Raw genomic sequence first — 22,188 nt, 5'->3', positions numbered from 1 at the left:
CATGGATGTTGATTGGAACTCAGGTGTAGCACTCGGTTCCAAATATATGTTACCCAGATATAGGATTCTCCATCGGATTTTCATTTCTAATGTGTATCCTAGGTCTAGTAACAAGACTGAGCTTATTTCTTTCATGGCTCGCATCCTTGACTCTATTATTACTGGTGTTCCTGTAAGTCTTCATCTCTTATCTATTACATCATTATTCAATTTCATCTCCATCCAGGTCATAATGATATTCCATTTGTCTATCTTATGACTGCTTTGGCCACCATAGTCTTGTGGCTATGCCTGTTGGAGAAGCTCCCATTAACCATCTTCCCTTCAACAAATCGAACATAAATAAGATGAATCTGAGGTTGGCTCCTGGCCAAGTTGATGTGGGTACTGGAGGAGCGGGTGAAGCAACTAAAGAGGAGGATGCTTTGCCTCCAGATGATGTCGATATGGATGATTTATTTGATGAGATTGATGAGTTAAACTTTGCAGCTGATCCTGACTTCCAGCCGTCTGACTTTGATGAGTGTTTGTGATCCCTTAAGGAGAGGGTGGAGGGTTTACATGTGTCCCAAGAAAATCAATTTAAATATATGCGCAAATATCTTAGGCACATTAACAAGGGACTACATCAGATAAATCCTTCTATTCCTGCTCCTTCATCTAGATCTGATTAGTCTTTTTCTTTTATTCTGGACATGTATTAATACTTTCTACTCTTAGATTTGTGTTGGGATCATATGTGTTGGGATATTTCATGGACATACTTTTCTTTTTAGTACGTAGACATGACCTTGTGCATTAAGTTGATATTTTGTTTATCATGGTGATATGTCCTATCTTATTTCATTTACTTCTTTTATCTTTATATATCTTTCCTTCATCTTTTTGTGACAAAAAGGGAGAGAAATTGTAGAGATGTGATGATTATGGAATATGGAGTGTAATATGCATGATTATTTTTTTAACAGGTTCTGCAAATCAGCTTTAACAGGTTCTGCAAATCAGCTCTCCTGGATTGAGGGGGAGTAATGGAATGAGAGGGAGATGTGTCTGTTACTCAAATGGTGCAAATGGTGCATGATTCCGTATTGGTGCATGACTAGAGCATGATTCTTTATTGTGTCTGATTCTTTATTTGGTTTTGTCATAAATTTGACAAAGGAGGAGATTGTAAATGTTATTGTGTAAATCTAGCACCTGTAATATTGTTAAATTTTGTTGTACCAAATCATTTAGTATTTATATCATGCTTTGAGTTGAAGTAATCAGGTTCGTACATTTCTAAGTTCTTTGGATCTTCATCGAACTTGCCTACATCTTCAAGTTGAAGTGAAGAGTGTTGAAGTTCATGGTTTCAAGATCAAATTCACGAACTCAAGTTCAAGTTTGAAGTTCAACTTCTATACGCTAAAGACTCAAGAACTCAAGTGTAACTCAAGTTCAAGTTCAAGACATCGAATTCAAACTTCAAGTATCACAAGTATTCAAGATTTTGAAGCAAGTGATGTTTCAATTATTCTTACTCACAAATAGGTTTGTATGACCCTAGATTGACCCTAGATTGTGTCATATTTATTACATATTCTTTGTGGGTTATTTCATTTGTTTATATGTCATTTTCTCGACTAGTCTTAGACCTTGTTTGACTAGTCCAAGTACTAGCTCAACCAGTCTAAGAGTTTTCTCGACCAGTCCAAGGTTTGTTGCTATTTTTCAGAATTTTTTATTGGGCTCTCAACCAGTCCTGGAGATTGCTTGACCAATCGAGTGAACAGTGCTTAACCGGTCGTGCAAGCTCGACTCAAAGTCCAGCAAGCTTTTCTGGTCCCATCGACCAGTCGAGCAACGGTCTTATCTTATCGCGCTAAAAGATTTGAAATTTTATTGGTCTTTCGACTAGTCGAACCGACCCTTAAACCAGTCGAGTGAACAGTATTTTTACCTACAAATAGAGTACAAATTTCAGAGTTTATTCATTCATTAAAGTGAAATCAAAACACCACTCTAAGAGATAAGTTTGTGAATTTATTAAGCTATTTTGTGCTCATTTTAGATTCTCTTTAATTAGCTTTTATGATTTGATTTTGTGATCTTCATTCTAATCTTATATTAAGAAGGGATTTAAGTTTTTTCCTTTCCTGAGATCAAAATCAAATCAAGCTAGCCTAGTTGATTTAATTAAAAATATTTTAGAACTAGAACCTTTTCATCTATGAGACTGGACATTGAACATCTTCGTTTTCATCGGATCGGTTCTACCGAGCTTCTTCAAAGGAGAATACACAATTGTGAAGGTTTTAAGGTAAATCTTGAAAACATTTTTTCATAGTGAAGGCTAATATCCTGAGGGAGTGGATATTAGGAGTGGAGTAGTTGTGTGGCTGTTTTCTAACAGTTGGTGTACACACAAGCGAACCATTATAATTCTTGGAGTTGTGGTGAATGATTGAATGTGCATATATGTGTGAATGTTATAATTTATTTTAAGCATTTGTGGTGAATGGTGTAATTTATTTTATGCACTTGTGGGAATGTTGTAATAACTTAGTTTATTTTATTTGTATTTCCTGTGCCTCTTTATTAGTTTGGGTTTTTGATACTTACAAACGTTCTATTAAGGTTGTCCTACCATAAGCCTTTGGTTTTTGGCGTTAGGTTGTCCTTAGAACTAAGTTTGTATCAACCTCTCAAGACTAATACATTTGAGGTTATTAGTTACTTATGCTTCATTATTATTTGAATTGTGATATCTTTCTTTAAATTTCACATTTATTTTTTAATTTGGCATAGTCCTATTCATCACCCCCCCCCCCCCCCCCCCTCTAGGACGTATAGCTCGGCCTTTTCATATCTTCACCTAGTCGGGCCAAGATATGCCCGGCATCGACTCAAGGGTAATGGTACACAAACTTAATGTCGATCCCAACCACAAGTCAGTCAAGTAAAAGAGGAAAGCATTTGAAGCAGAGCGATACGTAGTAATGGAGAAGAGGTCGAGAGACTCCTCAAGGTAGGTTTCGTGGAAGAGATATACTATCTAAATTAGCTGGCCAATGTTGTCCCCATCAAGAAGTCCAATGAGAAGTGGTGGGTCAGTGTTGATTACACCGACCTGAAAAAATCATGCCCAAGGATAGTTTCCCTCTCCCTCAAATTGATCAACTCATCGACAGCACAACTGGACACGAGCTCTTGAGCTTCATAAACGCATACTCTGGCTACAATCAAATCACAATGCACCCTCATGATAAACAGAAGACGAGCTTCGTCATTGATAAAGGACTTTATTGTTACAATGTCATGCCCTTCGGGCTGAAGAACGCCGATGCTACGCATCAGAGGCTTGTAAATAAAATGTTCGTCCAGCAGATCGGGCAATCTATGGAGGTTTACATCGATGATATGCTAGTCAAAAGCATCAAGGCCATGAACCACCCATCCGACCTTGAGGAAATGTTTGTAATTTTAAGGAAATATCATATGAAACTTAACCCGAAGCAAATGCACCTTCGGCGTTAGCTCGGGAAAGTTCCTTGGATGCTTAGTAAATCAAAGAGGAATAGAAGCAAACCCTTATAAGATCCGAGCCCTACTCGAAATGAAATCACCAAAGATGACAAAGGAAATCCAATGCCTTACATGAAGAGTGGTCGTGCTCAGTCGATTTTTTCTCGAGCGACAAACAAATGCTTGCCCTTCTTCAAACAGCTCAAAGGAAACTAAAAAGCAGTATGGACAGAGGAGTGTGAGGTCGCCCTCCAGGAGCTCAATCGGTACATGGGGTCCCCTCCACTACTCTCGAAGCCCAAATAAGGACAGTCGCTCCTATTATACCATGCAGTATCATCCATTGCAGTCAGTTTAGTCCTTATCAGAGAACATGGAGGAAAGAAATTGCCTGTGTACTACGTCAGCAAGGCCTTGGTCCTAGTAGAAACCAAGTATCCGAGCATCGAGAAGCTCGCCCTGGCCCTAATCATCTCCACACAGTGTCTCTGACCTTACTTCCAGGCCCATCCCATTGTGATCCCGACAGATCGACCCCTTCAGCAAGTGCTCCAGAAGCCTGAGCTATCATTATGACTCACAAAATGGGTGGTTGAGCTCAACGAGTTCAATATCGACTACCGCCCTTGGACCGCTATCAAGGGACAGCTAGTGGCCGACTTCCTCATCAAACTCATGCCGAGGGACGACTCGTCAGAAGCGCCATCCAACATCGGAAGCTAAGTAACAGAGCTAGAGCTGCAAACATGCACACTACATGTAGATGGTTCATCCAACTCTAAAGGCAGCGGGGCTGGTGTAATCCTAGAAGCGCCAGACCAAACCTGCCCACAGTATACCTTGAGATTGAGATTCCAAGAGTTGAACGACGCAACAGAATACGAGGCCCTCTTGGCCGAACTAAGGCTGGCATCGACAATGGGAGCTCAACACTAAGAAGTTCACAGCGATTCACAACTTGTCGTCAGCCAAATAGCCAGCGAATACCAAGAAAAAGAAGAGAGAATGAAAGCCTACCTATAAAAAGCTAGATAACTGATTAGCAAATTTTCAAGGTGTAACATCAGCCTAATCCCTAGGTCAGAAAACTCTAAAGCGGATATACTGGCCAAGTTAGCCATGGTGGCTGAGGACAACATCTCGAAACCGATCCCAATCGAGTTTCTAATAGAGCCAAGTATCAATGAAGCTGATCCTATCACAGTACTTCCCATAAATTCAAGTCCAACCTGGATGGACCCGATATTCGATTACCTCAAGAAAGGTAAACTACCCGAAGATCGGGTAGAAGCACACAAGCTTTGCTCCAGAGCAGCCCGCTATACCGTGCTTGGGGACATCTTGTACACAAAGGGGTTCTCCCTCCCTTAACTCAGATGCATGCAGACTGACAAAGCTGAATACCTCCTAAAAGAAACTCATGAAGGAATTTGTGGCAACCACTCAGGCAGCCGAGCCCTCGCCCACAAAATCCTCCGACATGATTATTTCCGGCCAACTATCCAGGTGGCCGCAGCACAATATGCCTAAAAATGTGATAAGTACCAGCGATTCGTGACAATACCTCACCAGTCATCCAAGCTGCTGACAGCCATGAGCGGCCCATGGCCGTTCGTCCAATGGGGGATTGACATCATCAGCCCCCTGCCGACTAGTAAAGGGCAAACCAAGTTCACTGTCGTCGCTGTCGACTACTTCACCAAATGGGTAGAGGCCGACTCGTGGCCGCAATCACCAAGCAGAAGATCAGAGACTTCATGTGGAAGAATATAATATGTCAGTACAGAGTTCCTCATACAATCGTCTCTGACAATGGGAAACAGTTCGATAATAATCGATTCCGAGCTATGTGCGATTAATCTTGGAATTTGGAACATCTATTCATCTCCTCAGCATCCCCAAGCAAACGGATAGGTCGATGCAATCAAAAAGATTATCAAGGGCCACCTCTGAACTAAGATTGAAAAAAAGGGGCCTGGGCGGACGAACTCCCCCTCCCCTTCTGGGCGTACAAGACTACAACCTGAATGGCCACAGGAGAGACCACGTTCTCCCTCACCTTCGGTACCAAGGCGGTCATCCCAAAAGAGGTCAACCTCTCATATGCGCGAATCTAGTCCTACGATGAGGATCAAAATGTAAAACTGAAGATGCTCGACCTGGATCTACTCGAGGAGAAGAGAGAGCAAGCCTGACTAAGAGCCGCAACTTGACAACAACAAGTCGAGCGCTTCTACAATTCCAGAGTAAAAACCAAAAGATTCCGAACTGGGGACTTAGTCCTTCGTAAGACATTCCAGAACGCTAAAGAGCTCGACTCTGGAACTCTAGGCCCAAACTAGGAAGGTCCCTACACAATGACTACCACAAGTCAACCAAGAACATATCGACTCATGGACATGGAAGGGCGGGCTCTGCCTCACCCATGGCACATCAAGCACTTGAAAGTCTACCACGCCTTAGTCTTGTAAGCACAATCCCAAGTCCTGCTTTTCTAACTACACTGTTTATGATCTACTTACCTTTTTAAAAGGAATTACAATAATAATCTTAGGGAGTTCGTTCTATTTGCATTTTTTAAGTCTCAACTCTAGACCTATGAAATCTACCAAGGGTTCCCCTTGTGGAGGGAAAAAACGCCCTTGCTAATGCCACTCTAAATGACTAGGGCCTCTAGCCAAGGTAAGTAAAGGATTTTAGGACAGAATATAACTACAACGTCCGACCCTTAAAATAAAGGTCGGGCCACCAACCGAACGGAGCATTGAAAAGGTGAGCTTAAGAAGTCCTAGAAGGGGGGTGAATAGGACTATGCCAAATAAAAATTAAAGTGCTGAAATAATAAATAAATCAGAAATCTCAATCGCACTAGTATTGAAATTTTAATTCAAACTAGTTCATAAGACAACCTACACCCAAAACAAAGTTTAGGTAGGACAACCTTATTTCATGAATGTTTGTAAGAATCAATATCTCAAACCAAGCAAGAGAAAATAAAGCTATCTATTACAAACATTCACCACTTTTGCATAAATGAAATTACAAACATTCTCCATAAATGAAAAAAGTAAACATTTACCACAACACCAAGAATTTTAGTGGTTTGGTGTGTACAATAATTGTTCTTAAACAGCCACACCTACTCCACTCCCAATAATCACTATCCACGTGATATTGGCTTTCACTATAAACAAGGTTTTCCTAGGGTCACCTTAAAACCTGATATAATTGTGATTTTAAAGGGCTATCATAAACCAAAAAAAAAAAACCCTCTCTGAGAATCTTCTGGCTATTTTAAACAAACCAACAAATGAGATTTTCTAGCTATCTCAATAAAACCAAAATACTAAAGATGGAATATACTTATCTTCACCTATAAAGATGTATCAGTTGATGTAGCGATAGAACCGCTTCTCTTATTGTAAATTGTTCATTGTTCAGTCTCATAGACAATGGTTCAAGGTTCTAAACTGATTGTAAATAGATTCAAACCGAACGCTACTTGTTTGAATTCCTCAAGATCTCAAAGAAGAATATCTACTCTCTTTATAAAATAAAATTCAAAGAATAAGAGATCTAGGAATTAAAATAAATAAGCTATTTAAAAATTTATAAATATCGTGTAATAGCTTGAGTATAATAGGGGTTTCTATCTCTCTTGATGATGGATTTGATGTACTTAAATTGTATTTTCGGATTGAGAGAATGCCTTTATTTATAGGCAAAAAAGTTGTTAATTCGATTCCTCTAAGACATTCTTCGACTCGTCTAAGAATCGGATTTCGTTCCAAAAAACTTTCAAATTTGAGCACGATCGAATAAAATAGAACTTCGACTTGTCAAAGGCCTTGCTCGACTGGTTAAGGGCCTTGTTCGACTGGTCAAGCATGCTCTTTGATTGGTCGAGGGTGCTAAAAATCTGAACTGATTTAGTCGCTGGACTTCGAGTCGAGCAACCCTCGGCTAGTCAAAGGCCCCTTTTCGACTGGTCAAGTAATCTGCTCGAATGGTTGAAGAAGTAACAGAAAAATCCATTTTTCTGTAATTTAAACTTGGATTGGTCAAAGATAACTTAGACTGGTCGTGCCACAGCTTAGACTAGTCGAACCTTAGCATAAACTAGTCGAACTTTAACCTAACATAAGTATAGAAACCCATTCAAGTTTATGTTTTGGAAGAACTTAAGCCTAAGGTCTTTCTAGGGTCTGTTATGCTTGAAAAGATGAACTTTGAAGTAGATGGGATGTTTAAACTTTATAGAACTTGTTCTTCTACTTGATTCTTCAATAGAGCTTGTAATTGAAGATGGAGCTTGATCTTCTACTAGATCTTTAGTAGAACATAAACTCAATCATCTTGAACTTATTGAACTTTCCATCTTGATCCACATTCGACGGACCACTTCATAAGTTGTTTTGTCTAAACAAAATTTGATAAACAGATGTGTACTTTATATAATATAGCACTTACACACATCACCAGAGACAACAAGATAATCTTTTCATTAAAAAAATTATAAAATTCTTGAAGATACAAAAAAAATAGCTCTCAATGAGCATCTATAGGAGCCTCAGTAAGACCAGGGGCCTCAACAGGGGCGAGGGTCCCAGCAGAATCAAGAGCATTAGTCGTTGGGGGGTCGGCAGCTAGGTTTTCCGCGGCACCCTCGCCCGGGCTATCCAAGTCTAAGCTTGGATATTTCTCCTTGACAATCTCCTCGTACCAAACGAAGTCAATGTTGTAGTAATCCTCGAGCTTCTCCGCGTACTCCTCGAAGGCCTTGAAGGCTTCCACTGTGGACAGCTTCAATTTGAGGATCGAAGCCTCCACCTCGGCCAATTGGGTTGAGGTCTCCGACGCCTTAGACACCGCCTTCGCCTCTAAGGCGGCTTCCTTCGAAGCGCTCGCCGTGAGGACCTTGTCGAACCGAGCCTCTGCCCGCGTAAGGCCCCCTAAAGATCCACTGACCGGGCCTCGGCCGCATCCCCAACTTTGGCTGTGGCTTAAAGCTCAGAGATCACCTTTACAAGGTCGGCCTCAAGCTTCTCGTAACCAAGGCTGACCTTTTTAAAGATGAGCTGAGCCGAGAGGAGAGCAGGAGTCACCTAGAACAAACAGAAAGGTCAGAGCACTGAAAACTAAAGTGTAAGATACCAATCTCAAAGAAACACACCCTCAGAAGATTGACCGCCGAATCACGCAGCACGCCCATCGAGTGCTGCTCTGCCAAAGCAGCGACATCTTGCTCCTCCACATGGCGAGAGGCCCACGCAGCCAGCTTTGCTAAGTAGCTTAACTCAAAGGTCAAGCCACTGCTCTCCTCCCCATGAGCAGAACTCCCTGTAGTAGGAGCCAACCGAGCTCCCTCCATCCCGAGAGCAAGAGGAGTGACCCCCTCCGGCTCCTGGGCATGGACCTCCTCGGGCTCCCGATCCACCCCAGGAACCGCAGCAACGGCTAAGGTAAAGACCTCCTCCACGGGAGGGACAATTGTCTATGAAATCCCGGGTAGAGGCTGAACCGTTGGCAGAACCTGACCCACAGCTCGACAAGGAACTCCCTCCTTTACCAGCTTCCTAAGTCGCTGCACCTTGGCCTCGGAGGGAAACTTCGGCCTCTTTGAAGGACGAGGAAGACCTAACATGCCTGTAAGTGCGAGAACATTATCAAAAAGCATAGATTCATGACAAAAGTTTAAAGCCAAACCCTGAAGTAACTGATACTTGCCGACTTAGGAGTGACTTGAGAGATCCCGACCTGGAAAAGGCTCTGAGGAGTGGTCAGAGGCTTCCAATTCCTCCAGGCCGGGTCCAACAATCATGCACAAGCTATGCGTCGAAGCTATGCAGGAGAGAGTTCAGGCTGCGCACACGAGGAAGGCACTAAGAAGACCAAAAATAAAAGTCAGCACAAGTCTAAGAACTACTTTGAGCCAAGATACAACTCGACAAAACCTGATCTGGAGTAGAGAATTTAGCGGGAATACCAATTGCTGGGTCTACCCACTCGCCAGATACGAAGAACCACTTGTCTTGCCATCTCTTGTTGGAAAAGGGATTACCAGTGATGATTTCCCGACCTTGGTTAGCCCAAGTGGAAAGATAATACCACCCTAGATGGGTGTGGCTGGGCTTAACTTTGTACAAATACAAAAACTCCACCACGAACAACTCAGGGATGCCAAGCTGTTGCGAAAGGACACATGTCCCGACCAGAGCCCTCCAAGCATTTAGGACAGTTGACATGGAGCTAACTTCACCGGCACGAGGAACCTCTGTATTATTGGGTACAGAGGCAGGCGCGCACTAGAGAGCTACAACGTAAATGGTTAGCTCACCTGCGAGAGACTTACCAGGAACCTCCCCCAGCTCTGAAGCCTGAAGACTCATGGACTCAGGGATCTGATAATCCCCTCTCACCCTCAGGAGATCGGCCTCTATCATGACAGATCCAAAAGTGTCGATCTCCTCAGCTCTAGCAGCAAGGCTGCTTGAGCCTAGCCGATCCCCCTCATTGCTAAGGCCTTGGAACTCCACCTCCTCGTCCCCAATGTCCGAAGGGGGAGACAGAGCATTCTGTGGTGTCTTCTTCAATGGTGTAGTAAGAGTTGTTGTGAAAAGCCTCGAAAACTTCCCTAACCGTAGACCAGTCCGACATCCTGGCCGAATTAAAGAAAAGAAAAACGAAGACTATGCTAGAAAAGAAAGAAAAATGGTTGGAAAGGGAAAACTTAATCGAAAAAGGTAAAATGTTGTCAAAAAGAAGAGAAAAGGAGGGGTTTCTGACTTATCGAAAATTGCCTACTTCGGGGGATTACATAGGAAAATGGGAGAAGTGAAGAGCTCTGGGTACATTCCCCCCTCTTTATACCTGTCGCACCCTGCGCATTGATGGCACCTGATCAGTGCCCTAGCACGCGGAGGCATAACTTCGCACGCTAGCACCCCTCCCCGTGGGACACATGGCATACGACTCTCTTGAGCCCCACCCGAGGATAGCTAGCACTCACCAGGTACTAACAAGTCAAGCACTACCTTTAATGTTCTCCATTATGGAACCTCTGCCTTAAGCTCCGAGATCGTCGACCTCCCATCACTCTCATCATCAGTAATGATGCGCAGCCACTTTATCGCTTCATCTCACCTGGCCTCCCGACCTATCACCCTCGAACTTCGACCCAAGTCTTAGTTCAACCTAATGTTAGGCCCAACCTGGCCAAAGCACTCACTACTTATCCAACCCACTACACAGATTGGTAAGTAGGGGGGTTACAATTATGGGGGAAATATGCTGAACTACCATCAACAGGCCAGGTCAAGCATCCCAACAAGCTATAGGTGCAACCTAGCGGTCCAACCCTCACCTCCGGATCAACCAGAGAAGATGCTCCACCTCAACTCTAGGTCGAGCTCGACCTCAGTAAAAAGACTGAGCTAGACCTTAGCAGATAGGCCGAGCCCGACCTTAATAAATAGGTCATGCCTTGCCTCGGTGCGCCAAGGCCTCAATTAGCACGACCGATCGGGCTCGTGGCCAACATTAGGCCGAGCTCGACCTAATCAACATCTAGCCGTTCTACGATTCACGCTGAAGATCTCGGAAACCATTCCCAACACGGATCTCTTCGCCGACGATCTAGAATATTCGTCCGCACAGATCCATAATCCTTCTAGGATTCTATCCCCGCCATAACAGGGATGAATGCCCCCTACGCCACCGCCTCTTCCCACCTAAAAAAGGGAAGGTCCTCAAAGAAAGAGGTATGCACAATCTCTAGCCCTAACCCTTGTATACCCAACTAAGACCCAGATTCCTAACTTTGTCATCGGAGGGTCCCCGGCCCACAAGCCAGGGTCTTCTTTTTCTCTTTGTGCAGGTTCACAAGCCAAGGGGAAGAGCGACCGGATTTCTGCATCAACAGTTGCCAATATGGGTATCGACCATAATAGTCTATATGAGGGCATAATGACCATTATGGCCCCCATAATAGTTGATTTTTTTAACACAAAAAAAAATGAAAAAATATTTAGATAGTTTAGAATAATGTAAATATTTCAAATATGTATTCATTTTTTATTTCAAACATATTTATGGTAGCGTAAAACAGTCCACCCTTCAATGAGAGTGTGTGTAATTAGTTGTCTAGTGAATTTATGAATATGATTATGTGTTTCTAATATTTATACATCACAATCAAACATTAAAATTAAAAATTGGGAAAAAATGCATACATATCACTTTTTTTTATAATTTTCTAAAAAAATAACCCTCGGAACTTATATTCATCCAAATCACTTCAATTTATAGTTGTAATCCTAAAAGCTATAGTAAGAATAGTTGAAATCTATTGTAAAATAATTCAAGAAAGTTTTAAAAATGAGAAAAGTGCAAAAAATAGGAGAAAATAGATTTAAATATAATGTTTAAAAAAAGTAGTTGCTTTCGATCATTATGGGGGTGGTCGTTATGCTCAATAACAATCGATGCAATCCCTAAAAAACTATCAACCCTGCTTCACCCGTATTAAATAACGATTACAACCATCACCAATACATATCGACCTTCATGACCACAACCTAAAGAGCACAAAAAACCTTGATTGTGCTATATTTCAATATTTTTGCAACGTAAACATTTTGAGTTGAGTTTAGGTTAAACTATTTAGCTCGTCAGACTCAAGCCCATGTTGATTAATGTCACTACAAGAAATATGGGGATTACCGGCACATCTTTGCAATGAAAATATGAATTTGCCGGTACTTTAGTGCGCTTGCCCTAACGGAGGGAATGACTACCGCCGAATCCCATTTCTTATTTCTTATTTCTTATTTCCTACTTTCCCAAAAAAATTCCCCCCTTTTTTTTTCTCTCTCATTAGCTTTTTTAGGGTAAAAGCTCCATTTTTCTTTGTAAAAGGTCGATTCAACCCTTATTCTCCACTCCATTCCTCCTTATTTCTCCAATCAATATCTGCAACAAAACCTCAAATGGAGGGAGGTTTTTCATTGCGATTCTTCGAAGGACGATCTATCAACCTCTTATTTCCAACGATGGGTTTTCTAGCGCTTCTGGCTGGAAATCTCCAAAACCCCGAGTTCTACGGTGCAAATCCAACCGATGGATCCTCTCTACTTGGATCTCCAATGATCTTGAAGCTGAATGCGCTCAGTTTCTGACCCATCAGGTCCGTTGTGGAGGATCACATGACGTTGCAGCAGAGGAAGTTGATGGAGAGCTCAAACAACATTGAACTACAACCGAGAGTGATTGATTTTAGATCAAGGAAGCTCAAGTTTTTAAAACTCGAACCTGTCAATGACCCAAAAGCTGTGAAAGGGCGCACTGAGGTACATGTTTTTATTGACATTTTACCAGGCCAATCTCCCTGTTCTTCCACTGCACTTCCAACCTGTTCCTGTAAACTCATTTTCTTTATAAATGAATGGTTTGCATACCTTTGAGAAAGGTTTCTAATTTGTGGATTGGTAATCAGAACTATTAGATGCATTACCTAGCAAAAGGAAGTATGAGGATGATGGTGATGTATCTGAGGACTCGATTGACGATGAAGATGGACTTGAGGTGGGCATGCCCCTATAAGATTGCTATGTTATATTATCCCTAGATGGATGATGCATTTATTCATGCTAGTTTGAAAGATCTGATATATATGCATGTGCATTTATGCACAAACATATCCCTGGCCCTCTCTCACATTATGTACTGTCACACACTAAACAATATCTGCATTTGTGCATCAAAGAATGTGACTATAGAGTTAATTTGCATGGGATCTCACCTAACATGTGCCTTAGATAAGCAGAATTGTGACCAACATTATCACATTGAAGGTGGTGCAACCCATCCTTTATAAACTATGAAACTTCTGTAGAAGACAAGGAATTGAATTGTCTCCTTGAAACTAATGCTTGGGTTGTGGTAACAGTGAATGCTGAAAAGTTTTTTAGAAGATGAATTGTGACGGTTTGCAAAGTACTAATGCTATATTAGGCTTTTAGTGGGTGATTTTCAAACTTCATTCATGTTTAGATTGCAAATCAAATTTCTCTGTGGAATTTGTTTTTCAGTATGACAAGAATCTTAATGCTTCTCCGTGGAATCAAACTTCATTCATGTTTTTCAGAAAATGGGATAGAAATGCTATGCTCTTCTGCTGCTCATATTCATGGTTTTGTTGATTGGAGGCTTTTCGTCAGTTTCAGCTGCTACTACTACTACAGGAAGTAAGTGTATTAAAACTAGAAAAAAGAAATGGTACACTTTTATACTATTTCAATTCCAAAAATGGAATTTGGGTGTTTGCATTTAAGAGGGTTGGTGTTGATAGTACCTCTTTTTTTTAGCATTTCAGCTGAAATCTCTCATTTTTTGTAGGATTTGTAGGTGGGGTTTTCTCCAATGCATTGTCTGCACTCTGGAAATGGCTTTGGTAATTACAAACTGGTACAAAAACAGGTAAAAATCTTGCATTTTCAGCTTTTTTATGGTAATGATATTTACACCCATGTTTTTTTAATGCATACACCCCATTGTCTAGTTGTGCTTCTTGAATCATACAAAAAAGCAGAAATGTGGGGTTTATGAATAAAAAAGGGAGGGTATTTCTGTTTCAGCTGGAGTGTTTTTGATCTGTTTGGTTGCCACATTTTTTCACTAAAAATTTCAGTTTTTTAGGGTAATGATATTTACACCCCCATCTTTTTTTTTTCAGTGTTTTTTATGCATTTATTGGTTCGATTTGTGCTATGGTTGGCATTGTTTGTCTGCCAATGTTGAGTGCTGAATTCTTAACTTCTCCACTTGTACCGACTGACTCCTTTCAACTTGTATCAACTCTCATATTTCCATGTTTTCTTGTTTATAGGTTGAAGTACGTTGAACAAGATTTGGCAAAGAAAAGGGGCAAGAGCATTGATGCTACAGATCATATTGAGAATGATTTACAAAGTGCAGAGGATGAATTGTACGTCATTCCAGAGCATCTGAAGGTGAGATTGGTGGTATTACATCTCCTCATTGTTTTTATTAAATTGAGAGTTGTTGTATATGCTAATAGATTCTCAACTTTCTAAATTTGTTCCTTTACTACTATTATTGTGATAATTATGTAGAAGATTCTTAGATTCTCAACACATCTTAGATACCATCCCGTTTCATCCATGTCACCTAAAGCAGATCATAGAATTGTAATTAATGAACCAGATTCACCACTGATATTGGTCACGTGTACACTTGAATGTCACGTGTGAAGGGTGCATATGGATGGACGGGCGTGGATAAAACACATGCATCAATGTAGTGCCAATAGATGTAATGGAATTCAAGTTACAACATTTGTTGCCTTGATAGTTTTTGACTTTTTAAGGATAGGATCAAATGATTGATTATTTTCCATGCATCAATTTGTTGAATGCTACTTTTTGACTCTCTTTTTTTTTTTTTTCCTTGTGTGCAGGATTTTAATCAAGTGTGCCTGAATTTAGGCCTTCAAGCACTTCACCCTTTTGATGCCACTTGTGCTATGAGTAGACCATATAGAGGATTTGTTTTTATTTATTTATTTATTTGAGACCATTTTTAATTTATTGTAATAAATATTATATTTTTTTTATTACGAAGTAATATAAATTTTATTTAATATGCAGTTTCAATTGTATTGCATCATTTTTATCTTTTAAATATTAAAAATATGCAGGTTTTTCAATTGAATTATATATAATAAATAAATATTATTGGCCTACTGGAGCCTTTGAAATCAATACATGACTTTTAGCGGCGCTTTTTTGTGAAAAAGTATTCAGAAACTGCGCTGTCGCCGGCGCTTGGATACACTTTTGCGGCGCTTTTGACGCTCAGACAGGCGCTTCTGTCAGAAAATACTATCAGCCAGAAAGCGTCGGTAAAGGCAGAATGAGACAAGCGCCGCTAAAAGTATACTAGCGCCGATAGAACTTTTAGCGACACCCCCATTTATCGCGCTTGAATAGCGCTGCGAAAAGAAAACACCGGCGCTTTTAGGGATTTTAGCGGCGCTTAAAAGCGCCGCTAAATATCCTTCTTCTTGTAGTGGTCATGTAGGCAGGACTTACACAAAACTTGGCCCGGTCTTAACCCGCGGGTTGACAACCCTAGGAAGAAGGGTTGGTATAATGGTGAGTAAATAAAGAAGAGAAGGTCTAAAGTCCATTCCAATCAGTTGGACTGAAATTCAGTCCACCCAAAGGATAATTTCCTATTTATTGTCTAAATGCAAAATCCAACCTTTTAATAAGTGGGCCCCACCATGAGAATCGCCCAGTGCAAAAATCACTGATATCTACTCATCAGCTGAACCACACCATAGAAAACGATGTAAAATCATTAATAAAATGAACAATGCAAGTGTGGTCCACTCAATAAGTAGATGCGGCTGAATTTTGCACAAAGGTGATCCTTATGATATGCCAAACTTACGAGACAACCAGATTTTGCACCTCTATAAAGCATTGAAAGTTATCTGCTGGGTGGACCGTAACTTGCTGTCCAACTAGTTGGACTTGAGCCACTCTCAATAAAATAAACCACCCGTGTTGGTTTAATATTTTAATAAAAAATGAGTTTGTTTCATAAATTTCAACGTAGTTAAAAACCTTATCATTTCGAATGAATCAACCAAACGTAATTTATTTTGAATACCTGATTAAAATTTTGACTTTAGCTCTGCGGATGTAGGAGGCCCGCACCAGCCACGTGAACCAACGTTTCACTAGTGCAACTGTGCAATAGCCACGTGCCAGGAAGAGTGGCTCCTAAGATGTGGAAGGCCCACGCCCAGCCACATGAACCAACTTGCACTCTTGCAAGAAATCCCAGCCAGGTGGTCGGAGTACCAGCCCGTGGGATGTAAAAGTAGGCGTGAACACGAACCGAGTTAGCTCGCTCGACCCAACTCGAAAAAGCCCGATTCAACTCGATTCGAAGCTGAATTCAAGACAAGTGCTAAATTTTTTAGCTCGAAAAAATTTTGAACCAAGTTCGAGCTTTCCCGAGCTCGACTCAACTCGGATCGAACCCCAACTCAAACTAAACTAGTTCAATGACTCGGTTACTTTGATATTAATGTTGCTCACCGAGTGTTTGATAGAATGACTCAACGAAGTTTCGGCTAGTGGCAAGGAAGGTATGTATATAACAAATACCATGTTTCTTTGTTTTTGACGTTGCCAATAAGGTGTTTGGTGAAATACTTGTAAACATTTACTATTGTTTTACATATAATGAGAAATTGAAAGTGCACTACATGTGTTTGCGAAAATGCCGCAGAGGTTTGATTTTGACTTGAATTCAGCTCGAACTGACCCGAGCTGCTGACCGAACTGAGCCGAGCTGGGTCAGCGGCCGAGCCGAGTCAAGCTAAGTCCAGCTCGACTCGGTGTACACCCCTGTGTAAAAGGTAGGGCTGTACACGAACCGGGCTAGCCTGGTTAACTTGCTCGACTTGGCTCGAAAAAGCTCAACTCAGCCCGACCTGGAACTGAGTTCGGGTTAGGACGAGCCATTTTCTTCAGCCCGAAACTGAGTTCGGGCCGAGTTCAAATAGGTCCCATTTCGAAACCCGACTCGGTCGAGTGGTGTATATATATATATATATATTCAAAACCCTACCCATCCCTTTCCCCTTTACCCTTTTGAGATCGCCCGACCCCAGCAACAGCAAGCCCTGCCCGACCCCACCAAACCTCTCTCTCTCTCTCTCTCTCTCTCTCTCTCTCTCTCTCTCTCTCTCTCCATGGCGTCTGTTGTTACTGGTGTTGATGATTTCACCGTAACGGTGAAAATGAAGGAGAAGGTGGCAGTAATTCTGCCATTGCAAGACCATTTGCTGCCCCTCTCCAACCTCGACTTGCTCCTTCCCCCTCTTGACGTAGGCATCTTCTTCTGTTATAAGAAGCCCAATAGCACAAGCACCACTGAAAAATCAAGCTTCCCTTTCGTGGCCAGCACTCTCAAGAAATCCCTTGCCCAAGCCCTTATCTCTTACTACGCCTTTTCCAGTGAGTTTATCACCAGCTCCCTTGGTGAGCCTGAGCTCTTCTGCAACAATTATGGAGTCGACTTCTACGAAGCTTATGCTGACATCGAGCTTCAACATCTCCACCTCTACAACCCAGACGCCACCGTCGAAGGGAAGCTCATCCCCAAGAAGAAAGAGGGGGTGTTCCATGTTCAAGTCAATCTTCTTGACTTTTTCTTTTCTTTTTTCTTTTTTTTCAAATAGTGCTTATGCCCGCATCACTTCCATAGCTTCTTCCCGTTCAAAATCATGTCAATTGGTAGGCATTTCATTCCAAATTTTTCCTCTAGTATGGCCCACTTTAGTCTTAGATCTGGATGAGTTATGGTCCCATGTACTAAAATAAGGTTGCAAAACGAATGACCAGTCTTTACAACATGTGGTGTTGTTGCAGAACGAATGACCAGTCCTTACAACACGTGGTGGGAGCCGATTAGGTACGGCTTGACCTCACTGGACACGGTGCGGCCATGACTGTGGGCCCAACTTGATGTATGTAATAGGGCTGAAGGTCGGACTGGTTCAACCAAACCGACCCGTGACCCAACATTTGGTTGGGATCTGGCAGGAAGCACTGGTTTTGGTATTAACTTTATGCTATACAAACACCAACCCTATAAAACTTAGGTTCGGTTCTAATTGAAGTTTCAGATTGCTTGATCTAATTTGAACCTAATTGATACATAAGTTTCTTATAAATTATAATTAAGGGTGGATGTTTGTGTTGAAGGCACGGAAAATTTCAATGCTATTGGGTTTCATTGGTCCACATTGTTTTTAATGACTCCAGCTAACAAGATATGTGGGATTTCTTTTTATCAAATAAATTGTGTGTTATACACCATGACTTTTAATGAAGTAGTTGTACTATATTTTAATTCATTTGCTTAAAAAAAATGAAATTTTTTATAATAAATAGCTACATATATAATTAATAAAATTATAAGTAAAAAAATAATCTATGTATTAAAAATATAATAAACTAATATAATAACAAAAATATTAGCATGTATTCACCTTACTAACTTTATATGTATTAAAAATATAAAGCCCTTCTCATGAACTTGTTGTAAGGTCTGAAACTGGCCCGAACTCGGTCCGAACTTGCCTGATTGCTGACCAGGCTGAGTTCAGGCTAGACATGTTGGCCCGGTGACCGGGCCAGGCCAGGTTCAGGCTGGGTGTGGCTAGTGACCGGGTCGGGCCGGGTTAAGTCTAGTTCAACTCGAATCTACTCGTGTACACCCCTAGTAAAAGGTCCTCACCCAGCCACATGAACCAACGTTTCACTCGTGTGGAAAATCATAGCCAGTACTAGCCGGGACCATTTTATGCATGACATCTTCGAGAAAGTTAGGCTGTGGAACTATCAGGTATGCCACGTATGCACGAAAACAACAAACGGCCAGAAAAAAAGGCAGGCTTTCTTTAAACAAATTCCGTAAACGTGCACCTAACCTAATTCAAGCAAGAGAAATTTGGGACTGTGGACTCCACCTTTTATCTAGCTATTTTTATGAAACAAAACAAACTTTCTTTGGGAACTTAGACCTCCATGTACTGACAGCGAAATTCAGGATGAAAATACCCCTGCTTTTTAAGTAGCTTATTTATGAAGATATGGCGGCCATCTATGGCTACGGATTATAACCATAGCCATATGTACCGTAGCCAATCTGGCAGCCAACCCCGATTTAATGTCTTGTCCCACTGTTGTGGTTGATGCTAGATCAGCTACGGTTATAATCCGTAGCCATAAGTCTACGGTAATTACTTGATATTAGTTATCGATACTATCGATCATTTCTCGATATTATCAATAACTTATACTCGATACTATCGAACCAATCTCGATAATATCGAAAATTCATCCATTTTTGGAGTTTTATTGCTAGACAATTTGGCATTCATCTTTGATATTATTGAACTATGGTCAATATTATCTACAATCTATGGCTACGGTTATAATCCGTAGCCATAGGTCTACAGTCATTTTCTCCTCTCTTTTCCCCACAAGTACTATTACTTTATCAACTTTCTTCTTCACACCTTATGTAAAAATAAATAAATAAATAAACAAAACAAAACAAAACAAAAAAAAAAATTAAAAAATTAAAAAGAAAGAAACAAAGAAACAAAGCATTAGGACACCATAGAGAATGTAACCTTAAAAGGCCATGTTTTGCCCGTCTGAGCTTCATGGGCAACATCTTCCTACAACATGAGAAAGCTCAAATTATGAAAGGAGCAAGTATCAACAGGATTCTTGTCCTATTCCAGAATAGGATGGTGCAGTGATGAGAATGCAATCAGACCAATATTTGAATTAAAATATAATATATTTTATAATATAACTCATGTAATATGAAGTCTGGCTCAGTTTCTAACTTCCAATTGCCTGGCTTCAATAAATGCCCAATGTGATGAATGTTGCTCTAGTTGCTTTAGTAGTTCACATGGTTGGAGTTGGTTATAAAGAGTGCTCCATGTAGAAACCTCTGCCATGTACTTCCTAGAAGCAACCCGAATTCTTAGGAGAAGACTAAGATAATAATGGTGATGATGATGCATTTGTAAATTCATACACATATACAAATATACATACTTATAGAAATATATAGATATGCATATGCACATATAGATACAGATACAGGCATGTGGTTTTGATTGTATATGGCGATCACACAATGCAATTCTTGAGATTCTGGAAAAGTCCATCTTTTTCATAGCCAACAATCATGGCCACCTAAGACTTATCACTTGCCATGAAAGAGAAAAAGCCCTTAATTTATTTACAAAAATGCAACAAAGCCAAGACATCATTTTAGTAGCAATATTATAGGATACGATGTAAAGTAAAAACCCACTACACCTCGTGAATCAATGTAATTTCAAAATGAAATTACGCATGCATATAGGACTGATTTAGATAGTGGACTCAATCCAATTCCAAACAACACATTCCATCTAATTCCATTACAAAATTCTTTTAAAAAATTCCTAATCAAGTTGAGAAGTATTAACAATATCCACTAATCAATGCAAAAATGATACCTATCAAGTTGAGATGTGACATGCCAAAGTATGCATATTACACCATAACTCTTTTAAGTTATTTTTAATTTTCAGTAGCATTCCTCCATATTATAATGCAACAACAAAGGCTTGTTATTTGATTAGTTGCTCTTGAATTTAACAGAGACTCAATGTTTGAATCATTTTATGAACATGTTTGATAACAAACAAACATCACTGTTGGGCCTAATATGGTTTCAACGGTGGAAATCATTATGCCCACTGTTTCTTGTGGTATGATCCACTTGATCTATTGATATGCTTCAATTTGGGGCTCAACCCTTTAAATTAGATGGAAAAACGGATGGACGACGTGGATATACTACATACATTCATTGTGGGTCCAACTGAGTTTACTCAGTACGATAGGAGTGTACTGACTAACTCAGTATGCAATCCGATTACGCTTGCTACTCAGCAGGGTAAACTAGAAATTCAGCGGGGCAAACTGGAAATTGAGTGGGGCAAACATGAAATTCAGAGGGGCAAACATGAAATTCAGCGGGGGAAACTAGAAATTGAGTGAGGCAAACTTGAATTTTAGCGGGGCAAACATGAAATTGAGCGAGGCAAACATGAAATTCAGCAGGGCGAACTGGAAAATGAACGAGGCAAACTAGAAATTCAGCGAGGCAAATATGAAATTCAGCGAGGTAAACTGGAAATTGAGCGAGGCAAACTAGAAATTGAGCAGGGCAAACTGAAAATTCAGTGGGGCAAACATGAAATTGAGTGGGGCAAATTAGAAATTTAGTTGGGCAAACTAGAAATTCAGCGAGGGTAACATAAATTTCAATGAACTTGAAATGCAATTGAACTTGCCTAACAAATAATTGAAATGCAATTGAACTAGCCAAACAAATAATTGAAATGCAATTAAACTAGCCTAACATGAATTTCAATGAACTTAAAATACGATTGAAGTAGCCAAACATCAAATTCTAAGGTCATTACTTGAGGAATTCAACCAATCATGAACCGGGAATGTCGGCGACAACTCAAGCATATTGCCAAGAAGTAGGTCAAATAGACCAAGAACTCTTGAAATTTGAAATCATTTTGATCAATATGCTTTTATTGTGCTGAGTTAACTGAATTGGGCCTAAGATTTAACTTGAATGTATGTGGACTATCCACGACATTCATTCGTTTTTCTATCTATGTTAAGGGTTTGAGCCCAAAACCCTATTTCACTTGTTACACCCCACAATGATGTTTTATAATCCATCATGTTCATCGGATGATGTATGCATAGATGAACCAAAGGCCCAAATGCAAGCTTCATCCAACAGGTAATATATGAAAATATACCTATGGTGTGTGCTTTCTTTAGTGGACCGGCCATTTCATATTTGCCCTGCTCAATTTCATGTTTACCCCACTGAATTTCGTGCTTGCCCCGTTGAATTTCATGTTTGCCCCACTGAATTTCATGCTTGCCCCACTTAATTTTCAGTTTGCCCCACTCAATTTCATGCTTGCCCCGCTTCATATGAAATAGAGATAGAAATTGAGCGAGGAAATACCGAAAA

General features: G+C 40.6%; 2 long non-coding RNA genes across 2 annotated transcripts; both read left to right on the top strand.

Moving 5' to 3' along the window:
- Window positions 1-12,826: 12,826 nt before the first annotated feature.
- On the top strand, window positions 12,827-13,952 carry LOC131232838 (uncharacterized). Its single transcript, XR_009164960.1, has 3 exons — window positions 12,827-12,854; window positions 13,001-13,089; window positions 13,596-13,952. It is a non-coding gene; the product is annotated as an uncharacterized LOC131232838 (long non-coding RNA).
- A 699-nt stretch (window positions 13,953-14,651) lies between these two features.
- On the top strand, window positions 14,652-15,189 carry LOC131233421 (uncharacterized). The gene is made up of 2 exons (XR_009165237.1): window positions 14,652-14,838; window positions 14,984-15,189. It is a non-coding gene; the product is annotated as an uncharacterized LOC131233421 (long non-coding RNA).
- Window positions 15,190-22,188: the final 6,999 nt, after the last annotated feature.

This window comes from Magnolia sinica, chromosome 18, assembly GCF_029962835.1.
Source record: "Magnolia sinica isolate HGM2019 chromosome 18, MsV1, whole genome shotgun sequence".
NCBI classification, from domain to species: Eukaryota; Viridiplantae; Streptophyta; class Magnoliopsida; order Magnoliales; family Magnoliaceae; genus Magnolia; species Magnolia sinica.
Note: the sequence above shows the minus strand (reverse complement) of the source record. Positions and strands in the feature narration are given on the sequence as shown.